Source organism: Ranitomeya imitator, chromosome 7 (genome assembly GCF_032444005.1).
Source record: "Ranitomeya imitator isolate aRanImi1 chromosome 7, aRanImi1.pri, whole genome shotgun sequence".
Classification (NCBI taxonomy): Eukaryota; Metazoa; Chordata; class Amphibia; order Anura; family Dendrobatidae; genus Ranitomeya; species Ranitomeya imitator.
In genome coordinates, this window is record NC_091288.1 from 42,206,795 (window position 1) to 42,222,729 (window position 15,935).

Genomic DNA, 15,935 nt, shown 5'->3' on the forward strand with positions numbered 1-15,935 from the left:
AATAGTCCTACTGAATAAACTGTTAAATTTGTATTATGGGAAGAAAAAAGCAGCTAAGTAAAGAAAAACGAGTGGCCATCATTACTTTAGGAAATGAAGGTCAGTCAGTCCGAAAAATTGGGAAAACTTTGAAAGTGTCCCCAAGTGCAGTTGCAAAAACCATCAAGCGTTACAAAGAAACTGGCTCACATAAGGACCGCCCCAGGAAAGGAAGACCAAGAGTCACCTCTGCTTCTGAGGATAAGTTTATCTGAGTCACCAGCCTCAGAAATCGCAGGTTAACAGCAGCTCAGATTAGAGACCAGGTCAATGCCACACAGAGTTCTAGCAGCAGACACATCTCTACAACAACTGTTAAGAGGAGACTTTGTGCAGCAGGCCTTCATGGTAAAATAGCTGCTAAGGACAGGCAACAAGCAGAAGAGACTTGTTTGGGCTAAAGAACACAAGGAATGGACAGTAGACCAGTGGAAATCTGTGTTTTGGTCTGATGAGTCCAAATTTGAGATCTTTGGTTCCAACCACCGTGTCTTTGTGCGACGCAGAAAACGTGAACGGATTGACTCTACATGCCTGGTTCCCACCGTGAAGCATGGAGGAGGAGGTGTGATGGTGTGGGGGTGCTTTGCTGGTGACACTGTTGGGGATTTATTCAAAATTGAAGGCATACTGAACCAGCATGGCATCCACAGCATCTTGCAGCGGCATGCTATTCCATCCGGTTTGCGTTTAGTTGGACCATCATTTATTTTTCCACAGGACAATGACCCCAAACACACCTCCAGGCTGTGTAAGGGCTATTTGACCAAGAAGGAGAGTGATGGGGTGCTACGCCAGATGACCTGGCCTCCACAGTCACCAGACCTGAACCCAATTGAGATGGTTTGGGGTGAGCTGGACCGCAAAGTGAAGGCAAAAAGGCCAACAAGTGCTAAGCATCTCTGGGAACTCCTTCAAGATTGTTCGAAAACCATTCCTGGCGACTACCTCTTGAAGCTCATTAAGAAAATGCCAAGAGTGTGCAAAGCAGTCATCAAAGCAAAAGGTGGCTACTTTGAAGAACCTAGAATATAAGACATATTTTCAGTTGTTTCACACTTTTTTGTTAAGTATATAATTCCACATGTGTCAATTCATAGTTCTGATGCCTTCAGTGTGAATTTACAATTTTAATAGTCATGAAAATTGTCTCTTCAGAGAGGAAGAGGACTAGAACTCTAGTGCCACCTATTGGAAGTAGCAATCCTAACAGTCAATGTCGACCCTTTAACGAGCCTTGTCACATGACTTAGTATAATAGCCAAACCAGAATCTCAATTTGCAGACACTGTGTTTCGGGGTACTGCCCCTTGTCAGTGCAAAGTGGAGATCTGGTTTGGCTGAATGAGAGGCGTCTGACCAGGATCCGAGAAGTATCGTTTCTCCTTGCGGAGAGTGACATGATAAGCATGTCGAGGTGATTGCTACTTCCAATAGGTGGCACTAGAGTTCTAGTCCTCTTCCTCTCTGAAGAGACAATTTGCATATTTCCCAGAGGAGCATTGCGGCTTTAAGTCTCCTCACCTCGACATGCTTATCATGTCACTCTCCGCAAGGAGAAACGATACTTCTTGGATAATAGTCATGAAAATACAGAAAAATCTTTAAAGGGAACCTGTCACCTGAATTTGGCGGGACTGGTTTTGGGTCATATGGGCGGAGTTTTCAGGTGTTTGATTCACCCTTTCCTTACCCGCTGGCTGCATGCTGGCTGCAATATTGGATTGAAGTTCATTCTCTGTCCTCCATAGTACACGCCTGCACAAGGTAATCTTGCCTTGTGCAGGCATGTACTACGGAGGACAGAGAATGAACTTCAATCCAATATTGCAGCCAGCATGCAGCCAGCGGGTAAGGAAAGGGTGAATCAAACACCCGAAAAATCCGCCCATATGACCCAAAACCAGTCCCGCCAAATTCAGGTGACAGAGTCCCTTTAACCCCTTTCTGCCATTAGACGTACTATTGCGTCCATGTGGGGTGGGCTTTACTTCCCAAGGACGCAATAGTACGTCATATGCGATCGGCAGCGCTCACGGGGGGAGCGCCGCTGATCGCGGCCGGGTGTCAGCTGTTTATCGCAGCTGACATCCGGCACTATGTGCCAGGAGCGGTCACGGACCGCCCCCGGCACATTAACCCCCGGCACATCGCGATCAAAGATGATCGCGATGTGCCGGCGGTACAGGGAAGCACCGCGCAGGGAGGGGGCTCCCTGCGGGCTTCCCTGAGCCCCCCGCAGCAACGCGATGTGATCGCGTTGCTGCGAGGGTCTCACCTCCCTCCCTGCTCCCTCCAGCCCCGGATCCAAGATGGCCGCGGATCCGGGTCCTGCAGGGAGGGAGGTGGCTTCACAGAGCCTGCTCAGAGCAGGCACTGTGAAGGCTGCAGCGCTGCATGTCAGATCAGTGATCTGACAGAGTGCTGTGCAAACTGTCAGATCACTGATCTGTGATGTCCCCCCCTGGGACAAAGTAAAAGAAAAAAATTTCAAATGTGTAAAAAAAAATAAAAAAAAATATTCCAAAATAATGAAAAAAAAATAAAAATATTATTCCCATAAATACATTTCTTTATCTAAATAATAAAAAAAAAACAATAAAAGTACACATATTTAGTATTGCCGCGTCCGTAACGGCCCGACCTATAAAACTGGCCCACTAGTTAACCCCTTCAGTAAACACCGTAAGAAAAAAAAAAAAAAAACGAGGCAAAAAACAACGCTTTATTATCATACCGCCGAACAAAAAGTGGAATAACACGCGATCAAAAAGACAGATATAACTAACCATGGTACCGCTGAAAATGTCATCTTGTCCCGCAAAAAACGAGCCGCCATACAGCATCATCAGCAAAAAAATAAAAAAGTTATAGTCCTGAGAATAAAGCGATGCAAAAATAATTATTTTTTCTATAAAATAGTTTTTATCGTATAAAAGCGCCAAACATAAAAAAATGATATCAATGAGGTGTCGCTGTAATCGTACTGACCCGAAGAATAAAACTGCTTCATCAATTTTACCAAACGCGGAACGGTATAAACGCCTCCCCCAAAAGAAATTCATGAATAGCTGGTTTTTGGTCATTCTGCCTCACAAAAATCGGAATAAAAAGCGATCAAAAAATGTCACGTGCCCGAAAATGTTACCAATAAAAACATCAACTCGTCCCGCAAAAAACAAGACCTCACATGACTCTGTGGACCAAAATATAGAAAAATTATAGCTCTCAAAATGTGGTAACGCAAAAAATATTTTTTGCAATAAAAAGCGTCTTTCAGTGTGTGACGGCTGCCAATCATAAAAATCCGCTAAAAAACCCGCTATAAAAGTAAATCAAACCCCCCTTCATCACCCCCTTAGTTAGGGAAAAATTAAAAAAATGTATTTATTTCCATTTTCCCATTAGGGCTAGGGTTAGAGTTAAAGCTAGGGTTAGGGCTAGGGTTAGGGTTAGGGCTACGGTTAGGGCTAGGGTTAGGGTTAGGTTTAGGGTTAGGGCTAGGGTTAGGGTTAGGGCTAGGGTTAGGGCTAGGGTTAGGGCTAGGGCTAGGGTTAGGGTTAGGGCTAGGGTTAGGGCTAGGGTTAGGGCTAGGGTTAGGATTAGGGTTAGGGCTAGGGTTAGGGCTAGGGCTACAGTTTGGGTTGGGGCTAAAGTTACAGTTAGGGTTTAGATTACATTTACGGTTAGGAATAGGGTTGGGATTAGGGTTAGGGGTGTGTCAGGGTTAGAGGTGTGGTTAGGGTTACTGTTGGGATTAGGGTTAGGGATGTGTTTGGATTAGGGTTTCAGTTATAATTGGGGGGTTTCCACTGTTTAGGCACATCAGGGGCTCTCCAAACGCGACATGGCGTCCGATCTCAATTCCAGCCAATTCTGCGTTGAAAAAATAAAACAGTGCTTCTTCCCTTCCGAGCTCTCCCGTGTGCCCAAACAGGGGTTTACCCCAACATATGGGGTATCAGCGTACTCAGGACAAATAGGACAACAACTTTTGGGGTCCAATTTCTCCTGCTACCCTTGGGAAAATACAAAACTCGGGGCTAAAACATATTTTTTGTGGGAAAAAAAAAGATTTTTTATTTTCACGGCTCTGCGTTATAAACTGTAGTGAAACACTTGGGGGTTCAAAGTTCTCACAACACATCTAGATTAGTTCCCTGGGGGGTCTAGTTTCCAATATGGGGTCACTTGTGGGGGGTTTCTACTGTTTAGGTACATTAGGGGTTCTGCAAACGCAATGTGACGTCTGCTGTTGTGAATTCTGTGGCTGAATTCACTCCTGTGGTCACAAGTGGTACTGCAGCTTCTGAGCTTCCTCCCTCAGGTGTTCTGGTGAGCTCGTTAACTGCTTCATTACTTAACTCCGCCTGATGCTGCTATCCTTGCTCCTTGTCAATGTTTCAGTGTTGGATCTGAGCTTCTCCTGATTGTTCCTGTGACCTGCTGCTCTGTATAGCTAAGTGCTTTTTGCTTTTTTGTTGCTTTTTTTCTGTCCAGCTTGTCTTTTGTTTTGCTGGAAGCTCTGAGACGCAAAGGGTGTACCGCCGTGCCGTTAGTTCGGCACGGTGGGTTTTTTTTGCCCCCTTTGCGTGGTTTTGCTTTAGGGTTTTTTGTAGACTGCAAAGTTCGCTTTACTATCCTCGCTCTGTCCTAGAATATCGGGCCCCACTTTGCTGAATCTATTTCATCCCTACGTTTTGTCTTTTCATCTTACTCACAGTCATTATATGTGGGGGGCTGCCTTTTCCTTTGGGGAATTTCTCTGGGGCAAGTCAGGCCTATTTTTCTATCTTCAGGCTAGCTAGTTTCTTAGGCTGTGCCGAGTTGCCTAGGTAGTTGTTAGGCGCAATCCACAGCCGCTTTTAGTTGTGTTTAGGATAGGATCAGGTGTGCAGTCTACAGAGTTTCCACGTCTCAGAGCTCGTTCTTGTATTTTTGGGTATTTGTCAGATCACTGTGTGCGCTCTGATCGCTAAGCACACTGTGTTTCTGGATTGCCTTCATAACACCTGTCATTAGCAAACATAACAGTACAAGGAGCCAAACTAATGATTCTCAATAGTGGGAAAGAAAAAGTTCTGACATCATTTTTTTTTTTTTTTTCTGCTCTGTGTTCACTTTTTTTTTTTTTCCCCTAGACATTTGGGTGATTCTGGACACAGGTGTGGACATGGATATTCAGGGTCTGTGCTCTTCAATGGATAATCTCGTTATAAATGTACAAAAAATTCAAGATACTATTGATCAGAAATCTATGTTAGAACCAAGAATTCCTATTCCTGATTTGTTTTTTGGAGATAGAACTAAGTTTCTAAGTTTCAAAAATAATTGTAAGCTATTTCTGGCCTTGAAACCTCATTCTTCTGGTAATCCTATTCAACAGGTTTTGATTATTATTTCTTTTTTGCGCGGCGACCCTCAAGACTGGGCATTTTCTCTTGCGCCAGGAGACCCTGCATTGAGTAGTGTCGATGCGTTTTTTCTGGCGCTCGGATTGCTGTACGATGAGCCTAATTCAGTGGATCAGGCTGAGAAAAATTTGCTGGCTTTGTGCCAGGGTCAGGATGATATAGAAGTATATTGTCAGAAATTTAGGAAATGGTCAGTACTCACTCAGTGGAATGAATCTGCGCTGGCAGCTTTGTTCAGAAAGGGTCTCTCTGAGGCTCTTAAGGATGTCATGGTGGGATTTCCTATGCCTGCTGGTTTGAATGAGTCTTTGTCTTTGGCCATTCAGATCGGTCGACGCTTGCGCGAGCGTAAATCTGTGCACCATTTGGCGGTACTGCCTGAGGTTAAACCTGAGCCTATGCAGTGCGATAGGACTATGACTAGAGTTGAACGGCAGGAATACAGACGTCTGAATGGTCTGTGTTTCTACTGTGGTGATTCCACTCATGCTATTTCTGATTGTCCTAAGCGCACTAAGCGGTCCGCTAGGTCTGCCGTCATTGGTACTGTACAGTCCAAATTCCTTCTGTCCATTACCTTGATATGCTCTTTGTCGTCGTTTTCTGTCATGGCGTTTGTGGATTCGGGCGCTGCCCTGAATCTGATGGATTTGGATTATGCTAAACGTTGTGGGTTTTTCTTGGAGCCTTTGCGGTGTCCTATTCCATTGAGAGGAATTGATGCTACACCTTTGGCCAAGAATAAACCTCAATACTGGGCCCAGCTGACCATGTGCATGGCTCCTGCACATCAGGAAGTTATTCGCTTTCTGGTGTTGCATAATCTGCATGATGTGGTCGTGTTGGGGTTGCCATGGCTACAAACCCATAATCCAGTACTGGATTGGAATTCCATGTCGGTATCCAGCTGGGGTTGTCAGGGGGTACATGGTGATGTTCCATTTTTGTCGATTTCGTCATCCACCCCTTCTGAGGTCCCAGAGTTCTTGTCTGATTATCAGGATGTATTTGAAGAGCCCAAGTCCGATGCTCTACCTCCGCATAGGGATTGTGATTGTGCTATCAATTTGATTCCTGGTAGTAAATTCCCTAAAGGTCGATTATTTAATTTATCCGTGCCCGAACACGCCGCTATGCGCAGTTATGTGAAGGAATCCCTGGAGAAGGGACATATTCGCCCATCGTCATCACCACTGGGAGCAGGGTTCTTCTTTGTAGCCAAGAAGGATGGTTCGCTGAGACCGTGTATTGATTACCGCCTTCTTAATAAGATCACTGTTAAATTTCAGTATCCCTTGCCATTGTTATCTGACTTGTTTGCTCGGATTAAGGGGGCTAGTTGGTTCACTAAGATAGATCTTCGTGGTGCGTATAATCTGGTGAGAATCAGGCAAGGAGATGAATGGAAAACTGCATTCAATACGCCCGAGGGTCATTTTGAGTATCTAGTGATGCCGTTCGGACTTGCCAATGCTCCATCTGTGTTTCAGTCTTTTATGCATGACATCTTCCGTGAGTATCTGGATAAATTCCTGATTGTTTACTTGGATGACATTTTGATCTTCTCAGATGATTGGGACTCTCATGTGAAGCAGGTCAGAATGGTTTTTCAGGTCCTGCGTGCTAACTCTTTGTTTGTGAAGGGATCAAAGTGTCTCTTCGGTGTGCAGAAAGTTTCATTTTTGGGGTTCATCTTTACCCCTTCTACTATCGAGATGGATCCAGTTAAGGTCCAAGCCATCCAGGATTGGATTCAGCCGACATCTCTGAAAAGTCTGCAAAAGTTCCTGGGCTTTGCTAATTTTTATCGTCGCTTCATCTGTAATTTTTCTAGCATTGCCAAACCATTGACCGATTTGACCAAGAAGGGTGCTGATTTGGTTAATTGGTCTTCTGCTGCTGTGGAAGCTTTTCAGGAGTTGAAGCGTCGTTTTTGTTCTGCCCCTGTGTTGTGTCAGCCAGATGTTTCTCTTCCGTTCCAGGTCGAGGTTGATGCTTCTGAGATTGGAGCAGGGGCGGTTTTGTCACAGAGAGGTTCTGATTGCTCAGTGATGAAACCATGTGCTTTCTTTTCCAGGAAGTTTTCGCCCGCTGAGCGTAATTATGATGTGGGCAATCGAGAGTTGCTGGCCATGAAGTGGGCATTCGAGGAGTGGCGTCATTGGCTTGAAGGAGCTAAGCATCGCGTGGTGGTATTGACTGATCATAAGAACTTGACTTATCTCGAGTCTGCCAAGCGCTTGAATCCTAGACAGGCCCGTTGGTCGTTATTTTTTGCCCGCTTCGACTTTGTGATTTCGTACCTTCCGGGCTCTAAAAATGTGAAGGCGGATGCTCTGTCTAGGAGTTTTGTGCCCGACTCTCCGGGTTTATCTGAGCCAGCGGGTATCCTCAAGGAAGGAGTCATTGTGTCTGCCATCTCCCCTGATTTGCGGCGGGTGCTGCAAAAATTTCAGGCGAATAAACCTGATCGTTGTCCAGCAGAGAAACTGTTCGTCCCTGATAGGTGGACTAATAAACTTATCTCTGAACTTCATTGTTCGGTGTTGGCTGGTCATCCTGGAATCTTTGGTACCAGAGAGTTAGTGGCTAGATCCTTCTGGTGGCCATCTCTGTCACGGGATGTACGTACTTTTGTGCAGTCCTGTGGGATTTGTGCTCGGGCTAAGCCCTGCTGTTCTCGTGCCAGTGGGTTGCTTTTGCCCTTGCCGGTCCCAAAGAGGCCTTGGACACATATTTCGATGGATTTCATTTCTGACCTTCCCGTTTCTCAAAAGATGTCAGTCATTTGGGTGGTCTGTGATCGCTTTTCTAAAATGGTCCATCTGGTGCCCTTGGCTAAATTGCCTTCCTCCTCTGATTTGGTACCTTTGTTCTTTCAGCATGTGGTTCGGTTGCATGGCATTCCTGAGAATATTGTTTCTGACAGAGGTTCCCAGTTTGTTTCAAGGTTCTGGTGAGCCTTTTGTGGTAGGATGGGCATTGACCTATCCTTTTCCTCGGCTTTCCATCCTCAGACTAATGGCCAGACCGAACGAACCAATCAGACCTTGGAAACATATCTGAGATGTTTTGTTTCTGCAGACCAGGATGATTGGGTGTCCTTTTTGCCGTTGGCTGAGTTCGCCCTTAATAATCGGGCCAGCTCGGCTACCTTGGTTTCTCCATTTTTTTGCAATTCTGGGTTCCATCCTCGTTTCTCTTCAGGACAGGTTGAGTCTTCGGACTGTCCTGGTGTGGATTCTGTGGTGGATAGGTTGCAGCAGATCTGGACTCAGGTAGTGGACAATTTGATCTTGTCCCAGGAGAAAGCTCAACTTTTCGCTAATCGCAGACGCCGTGTGGGTCCCCAACTTCGTGTTGGGGATCTGGTTTGGTTATCTTCTCGTCATATTCCTATGAAGGTTTCCTCTCCTAAATTTAAACCTCGTTTTATTGGTCCGTATAGGATTTCTGAGGTTCTCAATCCTGTGTCTTTTCGTTTGACCCTCCCAGACTCCTTTTCCATACATAATGTATTCCATAGGTCGTTGTTGCGGAGATACGTGGCACCTATGGTTCCATCTGTTGAGCCTCCTGCCCCGGTTTTGGTGGAGGGGGAATTGGAGTATATTGTGGAGAAGATTTTGGATTCTCGTGTTTCTAGACGGAAACTCCAGTATCTGGTTAAATGGAAGGGTTATGCTCAGGAAGATAATTCCTGGGTTTTTGCCTCTGATGTTCATGCTTCCGATCTTGTTCGTGCCTTTCATGCGGCTCATCCTGGTCGGCCTGGGGGCTCTGGTGAGGGTTCGGTGACCCCTCCTCAAGGGGGGGGTACTGTTGTGAATTCTGTGGCTGAATTCACTCCTGTGGTCACAAGTGGTACTGCAGCTTCTGAGCTTCCTCCCTCAGGTGTTCTGGTGAGCTCGTTAACTGCTTCATTACTTAACTCCGCCTGATGCTGCTATCCTTGCTCCTTGTCAATGTTTCAGTGTTGGATCTGAGCTTCTCCTGATTGTTCCTGTGACCTGCTGCTCTGTATAGCTAAGTGCTTTTTGCTTTTTTGTTGCTTTTTTTCTGTCCAGCTTGTCTTTTGTTTTGCTGGAAGCTCTGAGACGCAAAGGGTGTACCGCCGTGCCGTTAGTTCGGCACGGTGGGTTTTTTTTGCCCCCTTTGCGTGGTTTTGCTTTAGGGTTTTTTGTAGACTGCAAAGTTCGCTTTACTATCCTCGCTCTGTCCTAGAATATCGGGCCCCACTTTGCTGAATCTATTTCATCCCTACGTTTTGTCTTTTCATCTTACTCACAGTCATTATATGTGGGGGGCTGCCTTTTCCTTTGGGGAATTTCTCTGGGGCAAGTCAGGCCTATTTTTCTATCTTCAGGCTAGCTAGTTTCTTAGGCTGTGCCGAGTTGCCTAGGTAGTTGTTAGGCGCAATCCACAGCCGCTTTTAGTTGTGTTTAGGATAGGATCAGGTGTGCAGTCTACAGAGTTTCCACGTCTCAGAGCTCGTTCTTGTATTTTTGGGTATTTGTCAGATCACTGTGTGCGCTCTGATCGCTAAGCACACTGTGTTTCTGGATTGCCTTCATAACACCTGTCATTAGCAAACATAACAGTCTGCAGACCATTCCATCTAAGTCTGCATTCCAAATGGCGCTCCTTCCCTTCCGAGCTCTGCCATGCGCTCAAACGTTGGTTTCCCCCAACATACGGGGTATCAGCGTACTCAGGACAAATTGGACAACAACTTTTGGGGTCGAATTTCTCCTCTTACCCTCGGGAAAATACAAAACTGGGGGCTAAAAAATAATTTTGGGGGGAAAGATTTTTTTTTTTAATTTTCACGGCTCTGTGTTACAAACTGTAGTGAAACACTTGGGGGTTCAAAACTATCACAACACATCTAGATGAGTTCCTTAGGGGGTCTAGTTTCCAAAATGGTGTCACTTGTGGGAGGTTTCTACTGTTTAGGTACATTAGGGGCTCTGCAAATGCAATGTGACACCTGCAGACCATTCCATCTAAGTCCTCATTCCAAATGGAGCTCCTTCCCTTCCGAGCCCTCCCATGCGCCCAAACAGTGGTTCCCCCCCACATATGGGGTATCAGCGCACTCAGGACAAATTGGACAACAAATTGTGGGGTCGAATTTCTCCTGTTACCCTCGGGAAAATACAAAACTGGGGGCTAAAAAATAATTTTTGTGGGAAAAAATTTTTGTTTTATTTTTACGGCTTTCCATTATAAACTTCTGTGAAGCCCTTGGTGGGTCAAAGCGCTCAGCACACATCTAGATAAGTTCCTAAGGGGGTCTACTTTCCAAAATGGTGTCACTTGTGGGGGGTTTCTACTGTTTAGGTACATTAGGGGCTCTGCAAACGCAATGTGACACCTGCAGACCATTCCATCTAAGTCTGCATTCAAATGGCACTCCTTCCCTTCTGAGCCCTCCCATGTGCCCAAACAGTGGTTCCCCCCACATATGGTGTATCATCGCACTCAGGACAAATTGGGCAACAAATTTTGGGGTCCAATTTCTCCTGTTACCCTCAGGAAAATACAAAACTGGGGGCTAAAAAAATAATTTTTGTGGGAAAAAAATTTTGTTTTATTTTTACGGCTCTGCATTATAAACTTCTGTGAAGCACTTGGTGGGTCAAAGTGCTCACCACACCTCTAGATAAGTTCCTTAGGGGGTCTACTTTCCAAAATGGTGTCATTTGTGGGGGGTTTCAATGTTTAGGCACATCAGTGGCTCTTCAAACGCAACATGGCGTCCCATCTCAATTCCTGTCAATTTTGCTTTGAAAAGTCAAACGGCGCTCCTTCCCTTCCGAGCTCTCCCATCCACCCAAACAGTGGTTTACCCCCACATATGGGGTATCAGCGTACTCAGGACAAATTGTACAACAACTTTTGGGGTCCAATTTCTTCTCTTACCCTTGGGAAAATAAAAAATTGGGGGCGAAAAGATAATTTTTGTGAAAAAATATGATTTTTTATTTTTACGGTTCTACATTATAAACTTCTGTGAAGCACTTGTTGGGTCAAAGTGCTCACCACACCTCTAGATAAGTTCCTTAGGGGGTCTACTTTCCAAAATGGTGTCACTTGTGGGGGGTTTCAATGTTTAGCCACATCAGGGGCTCTCCAAACGAAACATGGCGTCCCATCTCAATTCCAGTCAATTTTGCATTGAAAAGTCAAATGGCACTCCTTCGCTTCCGAGCTCTGCCATGCGCCCAAACAGTGGTTTACCCCCACATGTGGGGTATTGGCATACTCAGGACAAATTGTACAACAATGTTTGGGGTCCATTTTCTCCTGTTACCCTTGGTAAAATAAAACAAATTGGAGCTGAATTAAATTTTTTGTGAAAAAAAGTTAAATGTTCATTTTTATTTAAACATTCAAAAAATTCCTGTGAAGCACCAGAAGGGTTAATAAACTTCTTGAATATGGTTTTGAGCACCTTGAGGGGTGTAGTTTTTAGAATGGTGTCACACTTGGGTATTTTCTATCATATAGACCCCTCAAAATGACTTCAAATGAGATGTGGTCCCTAAAATAAAATGGTGTTGTAGAAATGAGAAATTGCTGGTCAACTTTTAACCCTTATAACTCCCTAACAAAAAAAAATTTTGGTTCCAAAATTGTGCTGATGTAAAGTAGACATGTGGGAAATGTTACTTATTAAGTATTTTGTGTGACATATCTCTGTGATTTAATTGCACAAAAATTCAAAGTTGGAAAATTGCGAAATTTTCATAATTTTCGCCAAATTTCCGTTTTTTTCACAAATAAACGCAGGTACTATCAAATAATTTTTACCATTGTCATGAAGTACAATATGTCACGAGAAAACAATGTCAGAATCACCAGGATCCATTGAAGCGTTCCAGAGTTATAACCTCATAAAGGGACAGTGGTCAGAATTGTAAAAATTGGCCCGGTCATTAACGTGCAAACCACCCTTGGGGGTAAAGGGGTTAAATGAGGTGTGTCCAAACTTTTGGTCTGTACTGTATATATATGTATATATAATATACACACATATATAGCTATGTAGTACAACCCCTGGCAAAAATTGTGGAATCACCGGTCTTGGAAGATGTTCATTCAGTTGTTTAATTTTGTAGAAAAAAAGTAGATCACAGACATGGCACAAAACTAAAGTCATTTCAAATGGCAACTTTCTGGCTTTAAGAAACGCTAAGGCTGTGTGCACACGTTGCAGTTTTTTCGCGGTTTTTTTGCATTTTTCCCCCGATAAAAACGCTATAAAACCGCAAAAAAACAGCATACAATAAGCATCCCATCATTTAGAATGAATTCCGCATGTTTTGTGCACATGATGCGTTTTTTCTGCAAAAAAAAAAACGCATCGCGGTAAAAAACGCAGCATGTTAATTAATTTAGCTTTTTTTTGCGGATTTCCCACTACAAAATGCATTGGGAAATGTCTGGAAAAAAACACATCAAAAATGTGGCAAAAACGCATGCAGATTTCTTGCAGAAAATTTCAGGTTTTTCTCAGGAATTTTCTGCGAGAAATCTTGAACGTGTGCACATAGCCTAAAAGAAATCAAGAACAACAAATGTGGTAGTCAGTAATAGTTACTTTTTTAACCAGCCATAGGGAAAAAATAATGGAATCACTCGATTCTGAGGAAAACATTATGGAATCACCCTGTAAATGTTCATACCCAAAACTAACACCTGCATCAAATTAGATCTGCTCATTAGTCTGCATCTAAAAAGGAGTGATCACACCTTGGAGAGCTGTTGCACCAAGTGCACTGACATGAATCATGGCTCCAACACGAGAGATATCAATTGAAATAAAGGAGAGGATTATCAAACTCTTAAAAAGAGGGTAAATCATCACGCAATGTTGCAAAAGATGTTGTTCACAGTCAGCTGTGTCCAAAATCTGGACCAAATACAAACAACATGGGAAGGTTGTTAAAGGCAAACATACTGGTAAACCAAGGAAGACATCAAATCGTCAAGACCGGAAACTTAAAGCAATATGTCTCCAAAACAGGAAATGCACAACAAAACAAATGAGGAACGAATGGGTGGAAACTGGAGTAAACGTCTGTGACCGAACTGTAAGAAACCGCCTAAAGGAAATGGGAGACACATACAGAAAAGCTAAACGAAAGCCATCATTAACACCTAAACAGAAAAAAACAAGGTTACAATGGGCTAAGGAAAAGCAATTGTGTACTGTGGATGCCGTTCCAATGAGATTTATAAAGATGACTGCCTGAAGAGAACATGCAAATTTCCACAGTCATTGATGATATGGGGCTGCATGTCAGGTAAAGGCACTGGGGAGATGGCTGTCATTACATCTTCAATAAATGCACAAGTTTATGTTGATATTTTGGACACTTTTCTTATCCCATCAATTGAAAGGATGTTTGGGAATGATGAAATCATTTTTCAAGATGATAATGCATCCTGCCTTAGAGCAAAAACTGTGCAAACATTCCTTGAAAAAAGACACATAAGGTCAATGTCATGGCCTGCAAATAGTCCGGATCTCAATCCAATTGAAAATCTTTGGTGGAAGTTGAAGAAAATGGTCCATGACAAGGCTCCAACCTGCAAAGCTGATCTGGCAACAGCAATCAGAGAAAGCTGGAGCCAGATTGATGAAGAGTACTGTTTGACACTCATTAAGTCCATGTCTCAGAGACTGCAAGTGGTTATAAAAGCCAGAGGTGGTGCAACAAAATAGTAGTAATGTTTTGGAGTGTTTTTTTGTTTGTTTGTTTTTCATGATTCCATAATTTTTTCCTCAGAATTGAGTGATTCCATAATTTTTTCCCTATGCTTGGTTAAAAAAGTAACTATTACTGACTACCACATTTTTTGTTCTTGATTTCTTTTAGTGCTTCTTAAAGCCAAAAAGTTGTCATTTGAAATGACTTCAGTTTTGTGCCTTGTCTGTGAATGAACATCCTCCAAGGTCGGTGATTGCATAATTTTTGCCAGGGGTTGTATATACACGTCTCAAAAAAATAAAGGGAACACTTAAACAACAGAATATAACTCCAAGTAAATCAAACTTCTGTGAAATAAATCTGTCCACTTAGGAAACAACACTGATTGACAATCAATTTCACATGCTGTTGTGCAAATAGAATAGACAACAGATGGAATTTATTGGCAATTATCAAAACACCCCCTATAAAGGAGTGGTTCTGCAGGTGGGGACCACAGACCACATCTCAGTACCAATGCTTTCTGGCTGATGTTTTGGTCACTTTTGAATGTTGGTTGTGCTTTCACACTCGTGGTAGCATGAGACGGACTCTACAACCCACACAAGTGGCTCAGGTAGTGCAGCTCATCGTGGATGGCACATCAATGCGAGCTGTGGCAAGAAGGTTTGCTGTGTCTGTCAGCATAGTGTCCAGAGGCTGGAGGCGCTACTACGAGTCAGGCCACCAGGTGATGTGGAGGGGTTTGCTGTGTCAGTCAGCATAGTGTTCAGAGGCTGGAGGCGCTACTACGAGTCAGGCCACCAGGTGATGTGGAGGGGGCCGTAAGAGGGCAACAGCCCAGCAGCAGGACCGCTACCTCAGCCTTTGGGCATAGAAGAACAGGAGGAGAACTGCCAGAGCCCTGCAAAATGACCTCCAGCAGGCCACAAATGTGCATGTGTCTGCACAAACGGTTAGAAACCGACTCCATGAGGATGGTCTGAGTGCCCGACGTCCAGAGATGGGGGTTGTGCTCACAGCCCCACATTGCGCAGGACGATTGGCATTTGCCACAGAACACCAGGATTGGCAAATTCGCCACTGGTGCCCTGTGCTCTTCACAGATGAAAGCAGGCTCACACTGAGCACATGTGACAGATGTGACAGAGTCTGGAGACGCTGTGGAGAGCGATCTGCTGCCTGCAACATCCTTCAGCATGACCGGTTTGGCAGCGGGTCAGTAATGGTGTGGGGTGGCATTTCTTTGGAGGGCTGCACTGTCCTCCATGTGCTCGCCATAGGTAGCCTGACTGACATTAGGTACCGAGATGAGATCCTCAGACTCCTTGTGAGACCATATGCTGGTGTGGTTGACCCTAGGTTCCTCCTAATGCAGGACAATGCCAGACCTTATGTGGCTGGAATGTGTCAGCAGTTCCTGCAAGATGAAGGCATTGAAGCTATGGACTGGCCCGCCTGTTCCACAGACCTGAATCTGATTGAACACATCTGGGACATCATGTCTCGCACCATCCACCAACGTCACATTGCACCACAAACTGTCCAGGAGTTGGATGCTTTAGTCCAGGTTTGGGAGGAGATCCCCAGGAGACTATCCGCCGCCTCATCAGGAGCATGCCCAGGCATTGTATGGAGGTCATACAGGCACATGGAGGCCACACACACTACTGAGCATCATTTCCTTCTCTTGAGGCATTTCCACTGAAGTTGGATCAGGCTATAACTTCATTTTCCACTTTGACTTTGAATATCATTCCAA